This window comes from Macrobrachium rosenbergii, chromosome 23 (assembly GCF_040412425.1).
Source record: "Macrobrachium rosenbergii isolate ZJJX-2024 chromosome 23, ASM4041242v1, whole genome shotgun sequence".
Taxonomy (NCBI): domain Eukaryota; kingdom Metazoa; phylum Arthropoda; class Malacostraca; order Decapoda; family Palaemonidae; genus Macrobrachium; species Macrobrachium rosenbergii.
Genome location: NC_089763.1, coordinates 54710087 through 54732586, shown reverse-complemented (window position 1 = coordinate 54732586; position 22500 = coordinate 54710087). Strand labels below are relative to the sequence as shown.

The 22500-nt window shown below is 36.2% G+C and overlaps 1 protein-coding gene across 2 annotated transcripts in view; it reads right to left on the bottom strand.

Annotated features, from left to right (window-relative positions):
• Positions 1-22500, bottom strand: part of LOC136851638 (uncharacterized) — a 1500098-nt gene that overhangs the window by 1287336 nt on the left and 190262 nt on the right. The gene's annotated exons all lie outside the window — the stretch shown is intronic.

Sequence of the window (22500 nt, the reverse complement as noted above, 5' to 3'; positions counted from 1 at the left end):
GTCTGTCACTGAATGATCTAAAGAGCAGAATGGCCAAAGTTTGTCTCCCAAGCAAGCTGTCCATGCAATACAGTCCTCTTTCAAAATGTTACAAAATGGAACCATAATAAAAACAGATATGACTGCACGAGTCTATTGTAGCCTTTCACCATTTCAAGTAACTGTGTATTTTGTAAATGCAGGCTCTTAAAAATGTTACTGATGCAAAACATCCAAAGTTACCTAAAATTCTACTTCAATGACGATGCGGAAAATTCTGTAGCTTCTTGACTGGTTCAAATGATGATCAGTTAGCTGTACATTACCATTTAAGCAATCAGCAGGCATAAGAGCATAATGCTGCGTGTTGACGGAAATTATTACAAAAATACCCACACTATGTGTTTAGGGGCGCCATCAGTGAGAGCATGCCTCCGGCTAATTGTCATACATCAAGATATCTTTAACATTTATTTTACAAAATCTTGCATGCAAGACATTCGCTAGATGACGTAGTAAATTTGGAAGTTCGTGCTATTCTACAGTATATTTAACTTACCCACATTCAAGAACTAAAGTATTACACTTCCCGAAGCATTCTCGTTCAACAAGGTATTACGTAGTTAGAGCTGTTTTCATTTACCTACCATTTTGCAGTACCTCTAATCTTATCAAGTTTTGTCACATTAGCAAAACCAACATTTTGACTCAAATTTTAAAAGTATTGTTTAACAATCAAGAACGCCATCTAACCATCAAACGGCCTAGTTCAGAGTTTCAATTATGAGATATACAACCTCGAATTTTTGTTTACTACAAAACGCCATGACCAACATTGCCTGTCATTGTCAACTTAAAGGAGTGTTAGATCCTTGACAGTTAAATGTTATTCTTTATATATATATATATATATATATATATATATATATATATATATATATATATATATATATATATATATATATATATATATATATATATATATATATATATTTCAAATGGCATCAGTTTTCAAATGATGGATTTTCTAAACTACCTATGCATCCAGCTTTTTGCTCAATATCAACCGACGCAAGGTTTAAAAATAATTAACTTTTATAAAATCTTGTTTAATACACATTTTTACATCAGAATATTTATCAGACCATGCTTGCTAGAACACGAGGTACAGCAAATCTCAAGTATTTCAACCACTTCCAATGACTTACTGCTGCCATTAAATACCAATATACGCGAGTAGTATAATTACGGTAACAGTTTATCGTCCCTTCCCAAGAACCTCCCTTAAATTCCAGTTCCTGCAGACCGCAACTGATTCCTACCCAGCACTTTGCTGTCTTTTAATCCTTACCCCGCCCAGCAAACGCACATTTATAAACCTTAATAAAAATCATGCTTCAGTGCTTCTTGTCGTAGTTAAAAGCTATCCCGATGATGATAACATCAGTGAGATAACTGCACAACATTTTTCTTATTCTAAATATCACTGGCCACCATCAGACTTGAGTCTAAAGAGAGAGTAGCACATGAAAAATATTACAGTTATACTGCAGAGACTAGGATCTACCTCAAAGAGACGAAGGCAAGTAAAGGAATGCACTTTTGTTGTTTTCACAATATATTCAGTAACATCAATCTGCAATTAAGATGGACCTTTGCCCCCAAAAATCATTCTTTCATATGATCTTAATTGGAAATCTGCTATAGTTACGACAGTGTCACAAACAATCGACACAGATATCAGGAACTTTCATCTGTTCTTTTAAAGGGAAACATTAGCACTATGTTTTTTATAGATAGTAAACTCGCCTCTATTTTACCAAGAGGTTTGAGGTGTGGTCCCAGCCAACATCTTGCTCTGCCACATCTGCGAGTTTGTTACAAGCATTGTTTTAAAATGTAATATAAAACGCAAAGATACATCTAAGGTTTTGTTTTGATATCTGAGTTTCTCAAATTACGAAATGTGCTCATATGCACTTAATTTTTTTTTTTCATAGTAGGGTTCTTTAAAGAAAAATCCTGGGTGTCTTTTGTCATTTTTATCAAGAAGAAAAATCATCCTGGGTGTCTTGTGTTATTTTCATTAATAAGCAAAACAACACTTTTCATTTAATTATTTGCAATAAGGTAGAATCAAAACAATTAAAATAAATCTGGGAGATTTAAACAATTTAGAATCATAGCAAACAAACTCCTCCGTTTCGACATGAAGGAGTCTCGGTAGAAGCTTTGACGATACGTAATGAAAAAAGTTTTTTTGCCCTTAATGACAGAACCAGCTTATCAAATAAATATCCTTGACCTAAGATCGGTGATGTGGCAACGATTTAAGACAACCACCATCTGGACATGGGTATAACAGTCAAATTGGTTAGTTTGTCATTTATCCAATGCAGTCGTCAAAACAGCTACATTTTTCTCACTACATTTTTATTTAGAATGACAAGTTTGGTAATGCTCGTAAAGGGCTCAAATCTTGCTTCGGTCTCAACGATAGAGTTGGGTAAATTGCAATCTTTGTATTAAGCAAAATAAAGCCGTGGAGAAGACGAAAAACGCTAACAATGTTTGAATCATTAAAAAGACAAAAATCGCATAACAGAACTGCAGGCATGGTAATGCAGACCCTTCACTCAGTTATGCAACTGGCCTTAAATCCGAATCAAGCCGCAAAGGAGACTCTATCATATCATTCAAATTTCTCAGCCATGAGCGGAATTTATTTCGTACTCTTTTGACTTTGTTCAGAAGAACCACGAATACCAAATATAAGGAAAACCGTTGTGGAGCACGTATGTCTACTGTCCTTTCATTTTCACGCAAGTCAGTATAGAAATTTTAATTAATATTTTTTCCTGGTCAATACAACTGCAAAAGGAGGCCTCATATAGATAATTTATTAGGGATAATGATGTAACTTCATTTCTGTTGTAAAGCAACAAACATCTCGTTACACTTCACTGTACCCATTAAAGTGATTATAAACTTTACAGTGGCCCTGGTAATGTTACCACCTATAAAAAAAATAGAAGTGTTTCAAGATATTAGCCTTCATTGGATGAAATGAGACAAGAAAAATTTTTAACAAGTTTATCCTAATGACTTCACAATGACAGTCCATTTTCTATGGACTAAAATGAAGGCAGACTCCCCTAAAACTACACTGGTCGGACACTCGCCAACAAGTTTACCAAGCGCAAAATTATGCACCAGGGCAATAATTATTTCAAATACTTACCATTCTTTATGGGACTTGCAACAAAATATTACAAGACCGCCAAATGTCTGGAATTAACTGCTTAAAAGTGGCATTTTTTAATTTTAATGTTCATACCTAAAGATAAAAACCCACAAAGAAGGCCCCTTATAAAAGATTTCCTTCGGAATCACCGGAGGACGCCATTATTACATAACTGACTATACTCTAGTTTTAGAAAATGACACCAATGGCAGTTTTCAATTTACCAGAACTTTACAAATTAGAACAGCCAAGTGCAATAAATGATGTCGAACATCCATACACAGAGATAAAAAGACTAGAAAGTGGTTCCCGTAAAAAAACGATCCTTCGTGGAGAGAAACTTATCGAAATTTGAGGCAGATCGATCCCCCCACCTCTCTCTCTCTCTCTCTCTCTCTCTCTCTCTCTCTCTCCTGTCTGACGTCAAAAGCTACGCTCACGCTCTAAAGATTTATGTAAGCGTAGCCAAAATACACGTTCGCTCAAGGGATCTCCAAGGTTGACAGATGGTAATGGCAACTCAAACACTTCACTGCTTTGAATCCACAACACCATAGTTATAATAAAAGAAAAAAATTAGAAGCCACTCTGACGGTGATCAAAAGGCGATGGCAATCTCAGCAGTGTCAGTATTTTTGATGGAGAAGCGAGTGTCATTAAGCAATGGACTAGACGGATTATTGCGTTCCCAAACTGGCAGTCTCAAATCTTGGTGGGATCCATAAGGAAATACAAGATGGAGTCGACCTTCCCAGTCAGACCTACAACGCCCGGCTCTCCTTTGACGTGGAAACCACCTATTTATCCAAATTGTCAGTCACACACACGTATTCCCTACTTTTCCATCACAAACACGATACTTATTTCTTTAATCTTCACATCTGAATAAACTATTAAATAAGTAATTCTAAAATACCGTGGGGGCATGTTATGCAACAATAAAACTATCTAAAATACTGAAATACAGAGTATGCAAACAATTTTCCAAAAAAAAACTGAAGCAATAAAGAGCATGAAAATTCCTTTATGAATTCACAAAACGCAAGTGTACAATTATTACTGAAAGCCATACAGAGTCAGAATATGCACTCATCTTTATGTTTCTCCATACGTTCATTTGCCGAAACCTAAATAAAGGAAATTCAAGGACTGACTGACTAGTGCCAAGCACGCAACCACGTTGACTCCTATCGGAAATTATGATTTTCTCGACATCTTAACGTTTGCACTGCAGTGTACTGCACAAGTGCCTTCCCTTTACAAAATTAATTTTTCAATAAAATTTGCAATAAACTTTGGATAAGATTGCTGTTACTGATATGTACAAATTGTGGATTTGCCAAGTGACATGGTTTTTACTCTACATTTAGGTAATTTAACAATATGTAGCTCAACCTTAAAACCAACGTTTCCTAATTCGTCTTATGTATTTTCTATTACATTCCTTGCACGGACTCCTATACGATTACCTGAAAAGAATGCAATGCACAAAATACACGGGGAACAAAGTACGATACATGTGGTTGCAACTAATCACAAATATAATAACCTGAAAAAAAATTTCCGAAAAAGCAAGAGCAGCCAAGATTCTCTCTCTCTCTCTCTCTCTCTCTCTCTCTCTCTCTCTCTCTCTCTCTCTCTCTCTTCCAGGCCAAGTGACCTTACAGCTTCCACGGGTTAAGTAAATATTCCAAATTCTGTTCCTAAAAGCATCTCCATTAAAAGCAATCACTTCCATTTTCTCTCACCATTTCACTCATTAACAAACAAGGAAAAATTTCATGGAAACAATGTACTGCATATCCAGTGGCCCAGCAAATTCAATTACTGAAACTATGAGACTAATAACAGATACAATAAGATTAAAGAAGTTAATATTAACACCTACGTTCATTTTATTCCTCATGTTTGAGCGTTTTACTTTTTAATACATACATACATTTATAAATATATATGATAGGAGTATATATATATATATATATATATATATATATATATATATATATATATATATATATATATATATATATATATATAATGTGTGTATGTGTATTTATTTATTCATTTATTTATTTATGAATGGTTGACGCTTTTGTTTGAAATGCTACAACTAACAATAAAATATAAACTGAACATCAGCTCTCAACCAAAATTTGAACTCGTGTCTTCCAAGTTGCAAGCACATGAGTTTTACCTACCCCACTATGGGATAAAGCTGATCTCCCACTAAAGGGAGTTCCAGGGCATTCCTCTGTGACTGTCTGTAGCTTGCAAGGCAACTGGAACCAAAGTACCCAAGGTTGCTGAATTCATGTCTTCCAAGGCGTTCTAACTCGTGACGCCTCTACTGCACTTAAATGACACTGAACAAGCAAGGGGGTCCAGGGGAGGGTTCTAAAAGTGGTTCCCAAAACCTTGCATACTTCACATCGGGAAAACCTCAGGTGCTGGTAAGTCACTTGCCTTAGAGTTCTAGGTTCGATCCCGATATGGAATGAATAGAATAGAAAATTCAGGCCAAAGGCCAAGCGCTGGGACCTATGAGGTCATTCAGCGCTGAAACGGAAACTGGCAGCAAAAAGGATTGAACGGGGTGTAACAGAAGGAAAACCTCGCGGTTGTACTAAGAAACAATTGTTAGGAGAGGGTGGAAAGTAAGATTGAAGAAAGAGAATATGAACGGAGGTATAGTAAAACGATCCCTATATAAGCTATAACTCTATTTCAACTGGTAGATTTCTTACGACAGAGATATCGTATTCCAGAACGATATTGATTTCCCGTTAAAAATACTAGTTTCATTTACAAATCATATTTGAGAAGACGGAGTGCCAATCAGGAATGAGGGGGGTGGTGCCCATAAAATTCTAAGTTAAGGTGTGCTTTCTTGCATAAAAAGTAAACGCTGCTTGCTGGTGAAGAAGGCTTCCTTTTTCATTGAGACTACTTTCTATGGGATTCCATTGACTTCAAGGGGAAATGAGACTAAATATATGCTGTTTTACCGTTTCGGCCTCCATCGGACTTTTTGCAAGTGCTTTTAAAGTCTTATTTCCCCTTAGAGCAATTTGTATACTCAACATATTCGTGATACAGAAGAGTATAACTTTCATGCAAACTATACAATTTTCTTCATTTTTAAAGACAGATATTTCGTTGTCTTCGGGGGTTTCTACCAAGCATTTTTCCATACTCCTCCTTCCCCCTCATTTCCTCTGGTTAAGATGGGTAAGGACACTTTGAAGTCAGTTCCGTCGAAAAACCCTTATAAAAAAAATGAATAACCTTTACTAAACGAAACATCACATTATCTTGGTTGTAGTACCTCAAATTCATGCAGTTTCCTGGTAATAATGAAGAGCATTTTTTTCATTCTCTCCCAATCAGTTATGGTTCGTCCTGTAGCCCAGCAAAATTGTGCCGCCGGATGTCATAGAAAGGTTTTGTCTCATTATTTCTCATTTTGTCGCCGTAATGGCCCTTCGCAAGGGCTTCTGCCCGGTCGTTTGGTCAGTAATATTAGCTCTTACGGTCACGTGTACGTGTGTGTGTGTGTGTGTGTGTGTGTGTGTGTGTGTGTGTGCCTCCTTCACGCTTCAGAAATTTCACTTCATTTTTCGTTCGTCCTTTTTCAACAGTCGATTGCGTTCTCAAAGGGAGAGAGAGGGAGAGAGAGAGAATGTTGGGGTCGTAATAAATGTGATGTTCCAACAACTGTTGCGTATTTATATTTCTTTCTGCTCCATGAAACTAATTAGGTAGACTTCATGGAGGAAAGTTAAATTTATTTTGTAAATTTGCTCACGGTTTATCTCTAGGTTTTACTTCACATGCAGAGCTAACCAGTCGTTTTATGTACGAAAAACTCAACTTTACTTTTCATATATCATTTTGAAGAAATGGCCTTAATTGTCACATCTGGCGCCAGCGGTTGATGTAATGTACGTATAAGACGTTACTATACTCTATAATTTGTTACTGGAACTCAAAAGAAATAATTACGCTTCTAACGTTACCTTAAATATTCAACTTGTGATTCAAGTGTGCACAAATTTTTCTGTAATAATATTCATAAAGTTAACATCATTCGAATGTACGAGTAACCACTGACTCTTCACTATGGAGAATTAGATCCCCATACAGACATACTAGCTCTCTCTCTCTCTCTCTCTCTCTCTCTCTCTCTCTCTCTCTCTCTCTCTCTCTCTCTAAGATATTGATTCGCTCTTGGAAGGGATATCGATTCACGTCTCGGCAAAGTTGGCGGGCCAGGATGTTTCTGCCCCACTTTCAGCGTTAGACAATAAAGAGACAGTATTTATGCGACTTAGTCTTCTTTACGTGCGTTTACATCGCATAATGTAATTGGGAAACAGAAAGTATGCTGCCCTTTAACAAAGAAAACTAAACAAGAACGGCCAAGTTTTTGGCTTTAGATTCAATGCTGAAAAATTAAAGACTTTTCTTTTATGTCAATTACAAAGCTGTAATCGCATTTTTATAAAGCTGTAGATTTCATTTACATAAAACAGTAGATTTCATTTTTATAAAGCTGTAGGTTTAATTTTCATATGTATAAGTACTGCTGCCCAAAACCCTTTTCATATGTTCATCTATTATGTTTTTTTTTAGAGTACTCCTCAAAACAAGACTAATTTTTTTATTGGAAATGTTCACTGTTACAGCTTCTGGGCTGATGACGAATTTCGGCACTCGTATGTTTTCCACTGATGCTCAGTCCTTGATGTCATGACAGAAGAAGTGAATGCGGATAAGTGTCTTCTTGTTAAGTGTAAACTCGTACAAGAGGATGAAATCCAGTTCCTAACTGGTACACTAGCCTACCAATGCTGGAAGACCCCTGAATACTACAACAGAATGAAGTTCTCACAAACGTTTTGTCAGCTCCTCCCTAATGAACATGTTATTTATCCATTGCGTAGCTGGAATTCTGACAACCAACACCAAACCAACACCAGCACAAAAATGCATAAGTTTGATATTTGGGTTACTTTTAACGTGAAGACCATCACAGAATGTCAGGAGAGCCTTCAACGAAGAAATGAAGGCGTTAAAAGCATAATTGCGGGGAGAGTTCCTACTTTAACCCTTACATTATTATCTTTAAGAATCTTCAGCTACAATAATGTATATATATATATATATATATATATATATATATATATATATATATATATATATATATATATATATATATATATATATATATATATATATATATACATATATACATACATATATATATATATATATATATATATATATATATATATATATATATATATATATATATATATATATATGCATATATATACAGAAAGAAGGAGCACACTACCAGTATTACGCAATCTATTGCAAGTAACGTAAGTGACTGAGAATTTCTTAAAACGTGCTAAGTTAATTGAATTAAATGACAGAGAACAGCCAACAAATGGTATTTATTTCAAATTTTATCTCCAAAAAAACTGAAAACTAGGAGACACTTTTATACACTGAGCAGCCATGAATGTTGTAGTAGATGAGGGCAGGCTCTTTGCATTCTAAACTCTTGAACCCAAAACATTTGCAGAACCCAGTTTTGGACAGAAAAATCAGGCCAAAGGTCTTCTTGTAGGCGAGGAGCTAAATATCATATCAGAGTAACGTTCCTGAAGTTTCTCTTTATCATAAACTACCTAACCAACACGGCACTGCCCGGGAAAACTCTGAATAACAGTCTATGTATATGGGGAGGGAATATGGAAAGGGGAGGGGGAGGGGAGGGAAGAGGGAAGGAGAGAGGGAGGGAAGGGGAGGGGGAGGGAAGAAGGAAGGGGAGGTGGAAGGGGTATGGGAAGGAGAGGGAAAAGAGGTAAGGGTTTCTGTTGATGGTCCAACTGACAGTTCTACTTTTTTCACAAGAACATTCACCCTCCGAACAGATGTGTGTAAACAAAAGGACATTACTGCGGTGACTGTCCCTTTTATCCATATATTCCTATACTGTCTGGCACTTTTATCCAGGCATTAATATGATGACTGTCCCTTTTATCCAGAAATTACTGTGGTAACTGTCCCTCTTGTCCAGGTATTGCTGTTCTGTCTGTCCCTTTTATCCAGGTAATACTGTGGTGACTGTCCCTTTTATACATGTATTACTATACTGTACGTCCTTTTATCCAATTACTACTGTGATGGCTGTCCCTTTTATCCAGGAATTTCTATGGTGATTGTCCCTTTTATCCATGTATTAGTGTTCTGTCTGTCCCTTTTATCCAGGTATTAGTGTGGTGACTGTAACTTTCATGTAGGTATTACTGTGGTGACTGTAACTTTTATCCAGGTATTACTGTGGTGACTATCCCTTTCATCCAAATATTACTGTGGAGATTGTCCCTGTATCCATGTATTACTGTGCTGCCTGTGCCTTCATCCAGGTATTACTGGGTAACTATCCCTTCTATCCAGAAATTACTGTGGTGACTGTACCTTTTACCAGGTATTACTGTGGTGACTGTCCTTTTTATCCACATATTACTGTGATGACTGTCCCTTTTATCCAATTATTACTGTGGTGACTGTCCCTTTTACCCAGGTATTACTGTGAGGACTGTCCCTTTGATCTGTGTATTACTGTGCTGTCTGTCCCTTTTATTTAGGTATTACTGTGATGACTGTCCTTGTTATCTATGTATTATTGTGCTGTCTGTCCCCATTAACCAGGTATTACTGCACTGTCTGTCCCTTTTATCTAGATATTACTGTGGTGACTGCCCCTTTTACCCAGGTATTACTGTGGTGAGTGTCCCTTTTATCCAGGTATTACAGTGCTGTCTGTCCCTTTAATCCAGGTATTACAGTGCTGTCTGTCCCTTTAATCCAGGTATTATTGTGGCAACTGTTCCTTTTATCCAGGTATTATCTGCAGTGAATCCCCTTTTATCCAGATATTACTGTTGACTGTCCCTTTTATCCAGGTATTACTGTGGTGACTGTCCCTTTTATTCAGGTATTACTGTGGAGACTGTCCCTTTTGTCCAGGTATTAATGTAGTGACCGTACCTTTATCTAGGTATTACTGTGGTGACTGTCCCTTATATCCTTGCATTACTGTACTGCCTGACGCCTTAAAACAGGTATTACTGCGCTGTCTTTCACCTTTATCTAGTATTACTGTACTGTCTGTCCTTTTATTCAGATACTACTGTGGTGACTGTTACTTTTGTCCAGATATTACTATGCTGTCTGTCCCCTTTAACCTATTATTACCGTTTTGACTGTCTCCTTCAACCAGATATTATTGTTCTGTCTATTCCTTTTATCCAGATATTACTGTAGTGACTGTCCATTTCATCCTGGTATTACTGCTCTGTCTGTCCCTTTCATCCAGGTATTACTGTGGTGGTTGTCCCTTTTACCCAGATATTACTGTATTGACTGTCCCTTTTATCTAGGTATTACTGTGATATCTGAGACCTTTAACTAGGTATTACTATTCTGTCTGTCCATGTTATCCAGGTATTACTATGCTGATCGTCCCTTTTATCCAGATATTAATGTTCTGTCTGTCCCTTCTATCCAGGTATTACTGTGGTGTCTGTCCCTTTTATCCAGGTATTAATGTGGTGTCTGTCCATTTTATCCAGGTATTCCTGTGTTGACTGTTCCTTTTATCCAAGTATTACTGTGCTGTCTGTCCCTTTAAATGAGATATTACTGTGGTGATTGTCACTTTTATCCAAGTATTACTTTTTTGTCTGTCCCTTTTATCCAGGTATTACTGTGGTGACTGTCCCTTTTATCCCCATACTACTGTGGTGACTGTCCCTTTTATCTAAACATTACTGTGGTGACTGTCCCTTTTATCCAGATATTACTGTGGTGACTGTCCCTTTTATCCCGATAATCCTGTGGTGACTGTCCCTTTTATCCATGTATTACTCTTCTGTTTGTGCCTTTTATACAGGTATTACTGTGGTGACTGACACTTTTATACAGGTATTACTGTTCTGCCTGTCCCTTTTATCCATATATTACTGTACTATCTGTCACCTTTAACCAGGTATTACTGTTCTGTCTATCCCTTTTATCCAGGTATTACTGTGGTGACTGTCCCTTTTATCCATATATTACTGTGCTATCTGTCATCTTTAACCAGGTATTACTGTCTTGTCTATCCCTTTTATCCAGGTATTCCTGTGGTGACTGCCCATTTTATCCATATGTTACTGTACTATCTGTCACATTTAACCAGGTATTACTGTCCTGTCTATCCCTTTTATCCAGGTATTCCTGTGGTGACTGTCCTTTTATCCATATATTGCTGTACTATCTGTCACCTTTAGCCAGGTATTACTGTTCTGTCTATTGCTTTTATCCAGGTATTACTGTAGTGTCTGTCCCTTTTATCCATATATTACTGTACTGTTACCTTTAACCAGGTATTACCGTTCTTTCTATCCCTTTTATCCAGGCAATCCTGTGGTGACTGTCCCTTTTATCCAGGTATTACTGTGGTGACTGTCCCTTTTATCCAGATATTACTATGCTGACTGTCCCTTATATCCAGGTATTACAGTGCTGACTGTCCCTTTTATCCAGATATTACTGTGGTGACTGTCTCTTTTATCCATGTATAACTGTGCTGTCTGTGCCTTTCATCCAGGTATTCCTGTGGTGCCTGTCCTTTTTCTCCAGGTATACTGTGGTGAGTGTCCATTTTATCCAAATATTACTGTACTGACTCCTTTTTGTCCAGGTATTACTGTTCTGTCTGTCCCTTTCATCCAGATATTACAGTGTTGTCTGTCCCTTTTATCCAGGTATTACTGTGCTCTCTGTCCATTTTATCCAGTTATTACTGTGTCGTCTGTCCCTTTTATTTACCACTTAAGTTACAAAGGGAATGGGATAAGGGGAAGGGGGGATTACTGGTCTGAAACCTACCCTATTATCTAAGTTGGGTCAAATGATGGCCACATGCCAAATTTTGTCTAAATCGGTCAAGCGGTTCGGATTTCTATTGCACACAAAGTTACATACATACATACAAAAAACTAACTCACATACATACGTACATACCAACATTCACTTTTATATATAAGATGTAATCGTCTGGCAAATGTTCAATTCAATATTGTAAGAAAATTACAAGCATAAAAGCCATGCACTGAAATTGTTTTATGCTGAAATCAACCACGAAATAACAGTACATTTAACAACTTCACATATTAAAACACATGGTGGTCTACAGAAAAACTGAAAGAAAGAGGATGAAATGGTGCTGAAGTGCAACAAGCAAGGTAAAACAATCCCCCCAAGACTGCTTCATCGACTGGGAATGACGTTAATTGAAGATTTTTATCATGAAGAAAAAAAGCACGAAAAGGTAAAAGATCAAAGTGACCATGAAGGCATATCCCTAACAATTCACCAAGCAAAAGGAGGGAACTGCGCCCTAGTGTACCCTCAAGCGTAAGAACTTGCTTCCAAGGGTATGGCAGGCCAAAATACAGATGCTATGGCACCTACCAAGATTTGAAAATATGTACATACTGCTCTGTATCATAGTGACCGCTTTTGTAGCCAAAAACAAAATATACGTTCTTCCATGGTATCTTCAGCAAAAACTCTACGTTGATACATGTAAAACAAAATTAGTATAGAATAACAAAATTACACACATTTACTTTATATAATGCACTAGAAATCAAGGCTCACAGATCCTTCATATAACAGTAAAGTGTCTGGGGACACTTTTACGCTTTCAAAATTATATTTACAAACGGACTTTGTTATAGTTCAACTATAATTACTAACAAAAATTATTAAAAATCAGTAGCAGTTTCTTCAACAAAAAGCCCGTCAGTTAAATATAGTCTTGTCCTTCCACACAAGCTTAACAAACTTGCTGAATTGAGAAATTCACACTTCAAAGGTCATATCATTACGTATATTAAATGAAAACGGCGGAAGTACTGGGTATATCAACACAAAAATTTCTTTTATAATAGATTTTGGTTTGATACTATCGACGCCAATTTCGGTATCTAGGTATGAACGTATATGAACGTAATTTGAAGCTTCAGGACTATGAAATATAGATAAAAAATCAATTAGGATATCGTTATTATTCAAAGATAACGATCATCAACAAGTTCATAAGTGTGACCATCTCAAAATCTTACACCCATATGGTTAATTGTTTATTTTGATTCAAAGAAAAGTTAATAGGAATATTAGCAATATCAGCACTAAATCTAGCCCGACCGGAATAATTACTTTAGTCTATACAGTCTCTCATTGAACTTGATGAAATTATTATTAATGCAGAGCTTTAACATGTCAAAGGTAATTTTAATTATTGTATTTTTTATGAGTATAGTGGACAACTACATCTAATTTAAGGTATTTACTATAATGTGTCACTATACAACGGATAAAATTCAGTGTATTACGAGTATTACAAAGTGCTACAAATGAAACGTTGCTTACAAAATTACCAGATCATCCAGAGTTTTCGCTGCATGTAGATATAGCATCTGGAAGTTTTATGTTACTGAAGATCCAGTTGGTTACATTAGCTTTAGCCTTTATTTGTTTTACTGTACAACTTATTGAAAAATTAATTCAACGTAAAACTACAGGTATAAGTATTATTAACAGGATATGATTGAAAGAACCAGGAATAGTAAAAAGGCATATTTTACACTCACAAGGTACGAGTTTATACAACTTCAGTACAATGAAATTCCACTGGATGTGTATATGTGAATAAATATATATATATATATATATATATATATATATATATATATATATATATATATATAATATATATACATACATATATGTGTGTATGTATATATTTACTCAATACTATGATGTTTTCCAAAACTAGGTGTGGATCCAAAGAAAAATTAAAATTCATTGCCACTTCCATCGTTCATTACTGAATTGTGGTGGAACCCTGTAGGAATAAAAGTATGTATGTATGTATGTATGTATGTATGTATGTATGTATGTATGTATGTATGTATGTATGTATGTATGTATGTATGTAAGTGTATAATATAAAAATCTTCGCTGTTATAATAGTAAGTAATTATACAAAAAATATAAAAGTAGTAAGTAATTATACAAAAAGTAGCAAGTAATTATCAAAGTATGTAATTATTACACGTCGTGTAAGCAGCTTTTTTTCGTTTAATATTACCTTCAACGAAAACAAAGTCACAGATCCTGTGTAACATAATCTCTGAAAACGATTCACGACAAAGGAAATAACCCATTTACGTGGAGCTCTCTATCGTTTCTAATATTCCATGCCAAATGTGATAAAAGAAAGTAGTGTAATTTTACTAACTTATCATAATGACGTTCGTGAATCACTTAAACTCCATGAATTCACAAAAACCAAAATGAATTCTATGAGTATCCACTGTGACGCCGTCTGGGAAGGGGCGAAACAAGCAAAGCTAAGCCACAAGAGAATGACAACAATATGGCCCTTAACAGATTCTCTCCCGAGTCAATCAAAATAAAAGACGAACCAACTAAAAGAAAGAGCCTTACGCGTAGCATATAAAAGGTCTCTCTCTCTCTCTCTCTCTCTCTCTCTCTCTCTCTCTCTCTCTCTCTCTCTCTCTCTCTCTCTCCAGCCTGTATTTGGAAAGCCACATCTTCGAAAATAAGGAACTGGGGGAAATCCATCAATGGACAATCATTCAACACGGTCCTTTTTATTTATCCTTCTCTTGTGTTTTACGGAGAGTAAGGCTTCCATTTTCTGTTGCGAGTATTCTATTTGGAGGAAGAAGGGGTGGCTATTGTGTTTCGGCCTAAAAATAAAAAGAGAAGAGGATATAAAACACAGTTACGAGGACAATGCCATTTCTTCTATTGTGTGTGTGTGTGCCTGTCTGTTGGGCTGGCTATGTTTTGATTCCAAGACCTCTCGTGTGTTATATAGGCAATATCTATCTTGTACAGAATGTGAAAAAAATGGCTGAGGCGAGAAAATTCTGTATTTCACCAAATACAAATAGTTGATGAAATTGTTACTATTTGTCTATCATTACGCTTTATATACTATATATATATATATATATATATATATATATATATATATATATATATATATATATATATATATATATATATATATATATATATATATATATATATATATATATATATATATATATATATATATATATATATATATATATATATATATATATATATATATATATATATATATATATATATATATATATAATATATATATATATATATATATATATATATATATATATATATATATATATATATATATATATATATATATATATATATATATATATATATATATATATATATATATATATATATATATATATATATACATATATATATATATATATACATATACATATATATATATATATATATATATATTGTAATGGACCGCAGTCAGTTCTACAAGTTCTAAAATAAAAAAAAAATAAAAAAAAAATAATTAAGTGTACCTTAGTTTTACCACACCACTGAGCTGGTTAACAGCTCTCCTACGGCTGGCCTGAAGGATTAGACTTATTTTACGTGGCTGAGAACCAATTGGTTACTTAGCAACGGGACCTACAGCTTATTGTGGAATCCGCACCACATTATAGCGAGAAATGAATTTCTATAGAATGGGACTGGACTGACCGGCAGCAGTCATGACAAACCACGGAGGAAGGAGCGTAACAAAACCACTAAAGCACCTTAAAACTAATTTATTACAATAAAGTTATATACATTATGTACAAGTGAGTCGGTTTGGTATTAAATAAATCACATAATGAATTCATAGAGTCAGAATCAAAAACAAATGTAGCTAAAACTAAGTTACTCTACCAAAACAAAAAAGTAAAATCAATAACAATGAGCAAACAGTAATCATCGCACTAACTCAGTCAACAATAAAATACAAATCAACAAACACTTCAGCTACATCACATAACCAAGTAGTTTCATTACCAAATAAACAACAGGCAGCATACATTACAAATAGACAACAGGTAGAATAAATAATAGGAATGCACAGCTTACAACATAATTAACAATAAACAGCATAAATAACATACTAAAGCAGCATACAAAAAACACACTAACTTAGGGTAGCACAATACAAAAAAAACAGACTATCTCCATAGAGACGTCGAGACAGACAGAGCTGTCAAAGAGGATGAAGATTCAGATGAACTCCGTGCAATCATCGAAGCAGCCAGTGACTACAAACAGGAACACATCCAACACACAGATGAAACGTTGAGACGGAAAATCTGCTGCCAAACAGGAACCAATTCCCCAGATGACTATGGTTTAGTCACCCAGCCATCCACTGCTACCACAGCCAACAGGTAACAAGATACCTGCTGCAAAAATAAGGACACCTTGCTGCTATGCTGCCGAGACCTGACTCGCTGCCATACCAATCCCGACTGCCGCAGTCAATATGAAGGCGACAGACATCAAATTCGCACACAAAAACAAATACCAACGGGCAAGGAGAGAACACCCACAACAAGGGAACAATCTGTGAATGATTGTTCTACAAAAAAACTCTAAACATCACAATATATATATATATATATATATATATATATATATATATATATATATATATATATATATATATATACATGTACATATACATGTACATATATATATATATATATATATATATTATATACATGTACATATACATGTACATATTCATCTATATATCTATGTATCTATATATATATATATATATATATATATATATATATATATATATATATATATATATATATATATATATATATATATCAAATACATTGAAGTTAACTCCATGACTTCTTTTATATCAGGTATTTTCGCAGACCTCATTACTTTTTTTGTCACGTGAAGGGAGCAGATGATGACATACGGATGGTAAGTGTATACAGGCAATTCGGATACTGGGAGGAAAAGTGGAAAGGAAGGCATAGGAACCGTTGGATAGACGAAACCAAAGAGGTATTGGGACGGAAAGTCCTTAATATCGAAAGGGGGAGAGCTTGCAGAGATGCAGGCGAGTTGCTCAGTGCGTGCGGAGGGTTGTTCGACTTAGTGCTGAAGGTTCTCAGCAGACGGAATTTTTAATGGTGCAACTCACCCGTGCATTGTTTCCACACCTGTTGGACACTTCATTGGTGATGATGGCCTCCCCCCAGAAATTAATGTGGGTCTCATGGACATACATCACTTTCACGAGGGCCAGGCATCATGGTTTGATCGATTGATTTAGGGCTAATAAAACTGGCGTCATAATATCTAGTTTATTGACGCCGTAATATACGCAAATGGGAAACTAAAAAGATAAATAAATATATGAGTTTAAAAGGAGTTTCATGTAAGAAATATACAAATATATATATATATATATATATATATATATATATATATATATATATATATATATATATATATATATATATATATATAATCATACCTGTAAATCCATATATACCATGCATGTATAGACATACTGTATTTATTATCTAAATTTTGTAGAGGAGGCCCGCCCCACTAACAAAGATATATGGCTTCTCTAAATTACGATCCTCCCCATGAATCGTTGCAAAGATAAAATATCCATCTCCGTCACGTCCCCAAGACTGGGACATTTGACCAGCAAATGTTTCACAGTCAAGGGCACAATACAGTTGTCGCAGAATGAAGGATTTTCACCTGACATCAAGAACCCACGAGTGCGCCTTGTATGTCCAATCCATAGCCTGCACAACATCGTTTCTTGTCTCCTTGGCATGTAGGGATATGACCAAGGAGATACTGATGACGTAATACTGCGCACCTTCGGATTTGTTCCAGAGGGACTGCCACAGGGTTTTAATTTTCTGGCTTACAAGAGGAAATACATCCCTGGTAGAAGGCATCTCCTGGGTTCATGAGAGATGACTGCTGATTTACCTAGCTGTACAACCATCCCAAACATGGGAAGTGCACCCAGCAAAAATTTAATTCTTAACCTCTCCTTTTTACTAACAACAGCCATTCCAATATCTCTAAAATCAGTGGGTGTAAAGGTTTAAAAGATCCCAAAGACTGAAGACCACTTCTTGGGTCCCAATATACAGTAAACTATTTCCATTCTCAGTCAAAATTTCCTTTAAGGACTTTAAAATTGCGTGCACTTCTGCTGTAAAAATAGACGTAACCGATGATAATCTGCTTTTTTCTACATAAGGGAAGGCCACTCCAAAGCCAACGCCAGCATCTGACTTTGAGCCATCTGTGAACACTGCAATTGAATTATGTTGAGAGGAATGATCTAAAAATACTGATTCCATTGCCTCATTGGACATTCCTGCTTTAGTTAAGATATCTACAAAATTTTACCTAGCTGGTAAAATCGTGGTAAGTTTTGCTCTAAAAGCAAAATCGTTGAGGTTGCTTGGGGTGATTTTCATTGAATTTCCAATATCTTTCATTTCTGATACAGACATTCTTTAAGGACTTAAAAGAGCCTCTGAAATCTGTACAAGCAGACATTGGTAATGAAGATCCAGAGGCATCTCACCAGCATATGCATGCTCTCAGTGGGAGAAGACTTAAATATCCTGTAGCTAATCCTACTCCTCCATGATGAATTGAATTAAACATTTTAAGACTATGAGGCTTTGCTGATGTGTACACTTCACACCCATAAGTCAATTTTGAAAAGACCAAGGCTTTGTGCAATCTCAACATCTGAGTTCAGTCTGCACCCCATGAAGTGTGGGACAGAACTTTCAGGACATTCATTACTTTCAAGCATTTTGTCTTGATATATTTCAGATGTGGGATCCAAGTCAGCTTGCTATCAAAAATTAATGCAACAGACCTTGTTTCACCGACACAAGGAACTCTCTGCCCAGATCTGGATCAGATGGAATCCTCTCATATGGCAAACGTGCATGATTACCGTTTTACTTGCTGAAAACATGAAAACGATTCATCTCAGCTTACTTTACTATATTATCAATGCAGAATTTAAGGCAGCGTTCAGCCATCCTTGTTGCTGCAAAAGACATCTAAAGGTCATCAACAAAGAGGGTATAAATGACATCTTGGGGGAATTATCTTGGATACCCCATTGATTGCTTAAGCAAACGAGGTTATGCTTAGAACACTTCCTTGTGGCACTCCTCCTTAGTTGAATATATCTGACACTGTTGCTCCAACCTGAACCTGAAATAACCTGTTCTTTAAAAAAGTCTTGATAAAAAAGAGACAAATTGCCTCTCAGGTTACATTCATAAAGAATCGCCGGAATGCCATATCTCCACACTGTTCCATAACCCTTCTCAAGGCCAAAGAAAAGTGACGTGATGCTGTTTGTTAGCAAAAGCTTCACATACTGAGGATTCCATTCGAACCAACACATCAGTTGCGGAGTGCTGCATACTTCGAAAACAACACTGAGCAGGCAACAAATATTTACCACGTTCCAAGTACCACATCAAATGAGTATTCACCATTTTTTCATGATCTTGCACAGAGATGATGTCAGTGCAATGAGATGATGATTCTCTGTCTTGAAAGGGTCTTTCCCTGGTTTCACAAATGGCAGCAATTTTAACATCTCCCACAGCTTAGGGAAGACATTTTCTCAAAATATTCTGTTAATAAGGTTTAATATGAAAAATCTGGTATTTTCAGGGGTATGCTTAATCACTGGATATGTTATATCATCCAATCAACGAGCTGATTCACTACACTTACTCAAGGCTGATTCAAATTCCATTTTAGTAAATGGTACATTGTGTTGTTCATTCTTTGATGCATTAAAATAAATTTCTATCTGTTCCACTGCCCTTCTTTGAAGCAGCATAGGTTATGTTATTTTTCTACGCAACATTAGCAAAATGACTAGCAAACTATTTGCCATTAACCGGGGATCTGCAACTTCACAACCATTGATTTTGACAACTGGAGTTTGACAAGGAGTAAATTTGCCTGCTGCTTTTCTAACACTTTCAAACTAATGTCAGAGGTGTTTCTGAATTTAATGATATGAAAATTGTCCAAGATTCCTTTTGTACTTTTTTAATTTCCATGTGGAAATGAGCTCTGGTTTTTCGAAATTCAATGCGGTAATCATCACATTTTCGTCTGCAGGATCTGGTGAAAGCTGACCTTATAGTCCTATGAGTTTCCTGGCATTTATGTGTCGACCAGGGAACTGCTCCGAGGTTAAATATACCTGAAGTCCTAGGTACTGATTAAAGACCAGCCGAGAATATAATTGTATATTGAAAAATCAAGGGCATTATCTACAGAAGGATAGTCAACTATTGAGCTGTGTTCCTGGAATGTTTCCCAATCAGCTTTACCAATGTTCCAATTAGGTAGCCTCGAACATGGAGGATTTGATGATACATTCAAGACAATTGGAAAGCGGTTACTGTTGAAAACCTATTATTTATCACTCTCCAGTTGAAGTCAATAAGCAATCATCACTGCATACATATAAGTCAACTGCTGATAATGTGCCTGTTTGAACATGAAAATGTGTAGAGTCCATGTTTAGGATTCCCACATTTTCATTTTCTATGATGGAACAGACTATTTCCTCTCTGATTGGTAATGATATCACTCCAAAGAGGTTTCTACTATTCATATTTCCCAGAATAACAAAGGTACGTGGTAGCTGTTGAATAAGGGATTTAAATTCATCTGTGGGGAAGACTTCACTAGGTGGTAGGTAGAAAGAACATACTGAATATTTTCTTTGCAAATGGATCTGCACACCTACCACTTGCAGTGTTGACTGGATACTAACAGGATTTTGTGGGGTGTCATTACAAACATATAAAACTACATCCCTATGGATTCCTATGTTAATGTTAGAAGGGAATGATCGGGTGTATACTCTCATGGACACGGACATTCATTATTACCATTCATAGTCTCTGCAAAACTAACCATACAAGAGACACTTCTGATATGAGCAACCTTAGTTCTTCCCATTCAGCTCTTAATCCTTAACAGTTCCACTAGATAAAATGAATGAATTTTACTTGATTTTGAGGCCATTAAACTGGGGCCCCTTGTCAGTGATTTTACTTTACTGCCTTGCTCCTGATTTTCCTGGCAGGAGACCGATTGTTTACAGCTGCCTTCCATTTCAAGGTTGATGACAGTGCCATTTCCATGGAGGAGGAACCTGCCGCAGATGGCACAACCTCCTCAATATTATGGGTGTTGGGGACTTTTGATGATATCTTTGACAGGGGATTATCAATCTCAGGAACACCATACAAAGTTGGCACTACATGAGGAGAGGTGTGAGTGTCAGACAAAACTGGTGCATCCTCCAAAGCATTGGGAGCACCAGGCACAAAGAGACAGGATTGCCACCTACAGCTGGCACATCCTGCCAAAGAGGCCAACACACAAGGTATAACTGGTGCAGCCTCCAGAGAGGAGGGAGTGCCAGGTACATTTGGCACTACCTCCAAAGAGGCAGGAGTGCCAGAATCACTGGCACAACCTCCGAAGGGGCAGGAGCGTCAGAAACTACTGGAGCAGCCCCCAAAGAGGCAGGAGTGCCAGAAACTACTGGCACAGCTTCCAAAGAGCACAGGTCGAGTCTGATCTTCCCTTTATAATACCAAAAGAAGCACTTCTGGTAGCATTTACATTTCCTCTTCAGTTGGCAGCAATACTGGAAAAGGATATTCCTTGTCTAACATACTGGTTTAATACTTTCTCCTTTGCCTCTCTAAATGTGATACAGTCAGTTACCCTTGATGTCTGGATTTCTTTTCCCACGATGTACACATCACAACTCTGTGAAGATGTATGATTGCCTCCACAATGTATACATTTTGCTTCCATATAATATATAACATGCTCTGGTTCACTACATGTAACACATGTGGCAGGCTTGCCTTGTAGCTTCTGCCAACAAGACCCTAACATATGTCCATATTCTTGACAATAAAAAAATCTTGGTCTTGGGATATACTGCTTTACCTTAAAATGTAACCATGCTACTTTTATTGCATTAGGTAAATGAGTAGAACTGAAAATAATAATTAAATTTGGAAGTGGAACTAAGGATCCTATTCCATCAATTCTAATCACACCTAGAACTTCTAATTCTTCAACAAGTTTCTCTCCTGAGTAAGTCATCAGTTAGGGTGCAAATATCATTCCCATGAAGTGATTCCAAAAAGCTTGTATTGAGCAGTCTACTTTAA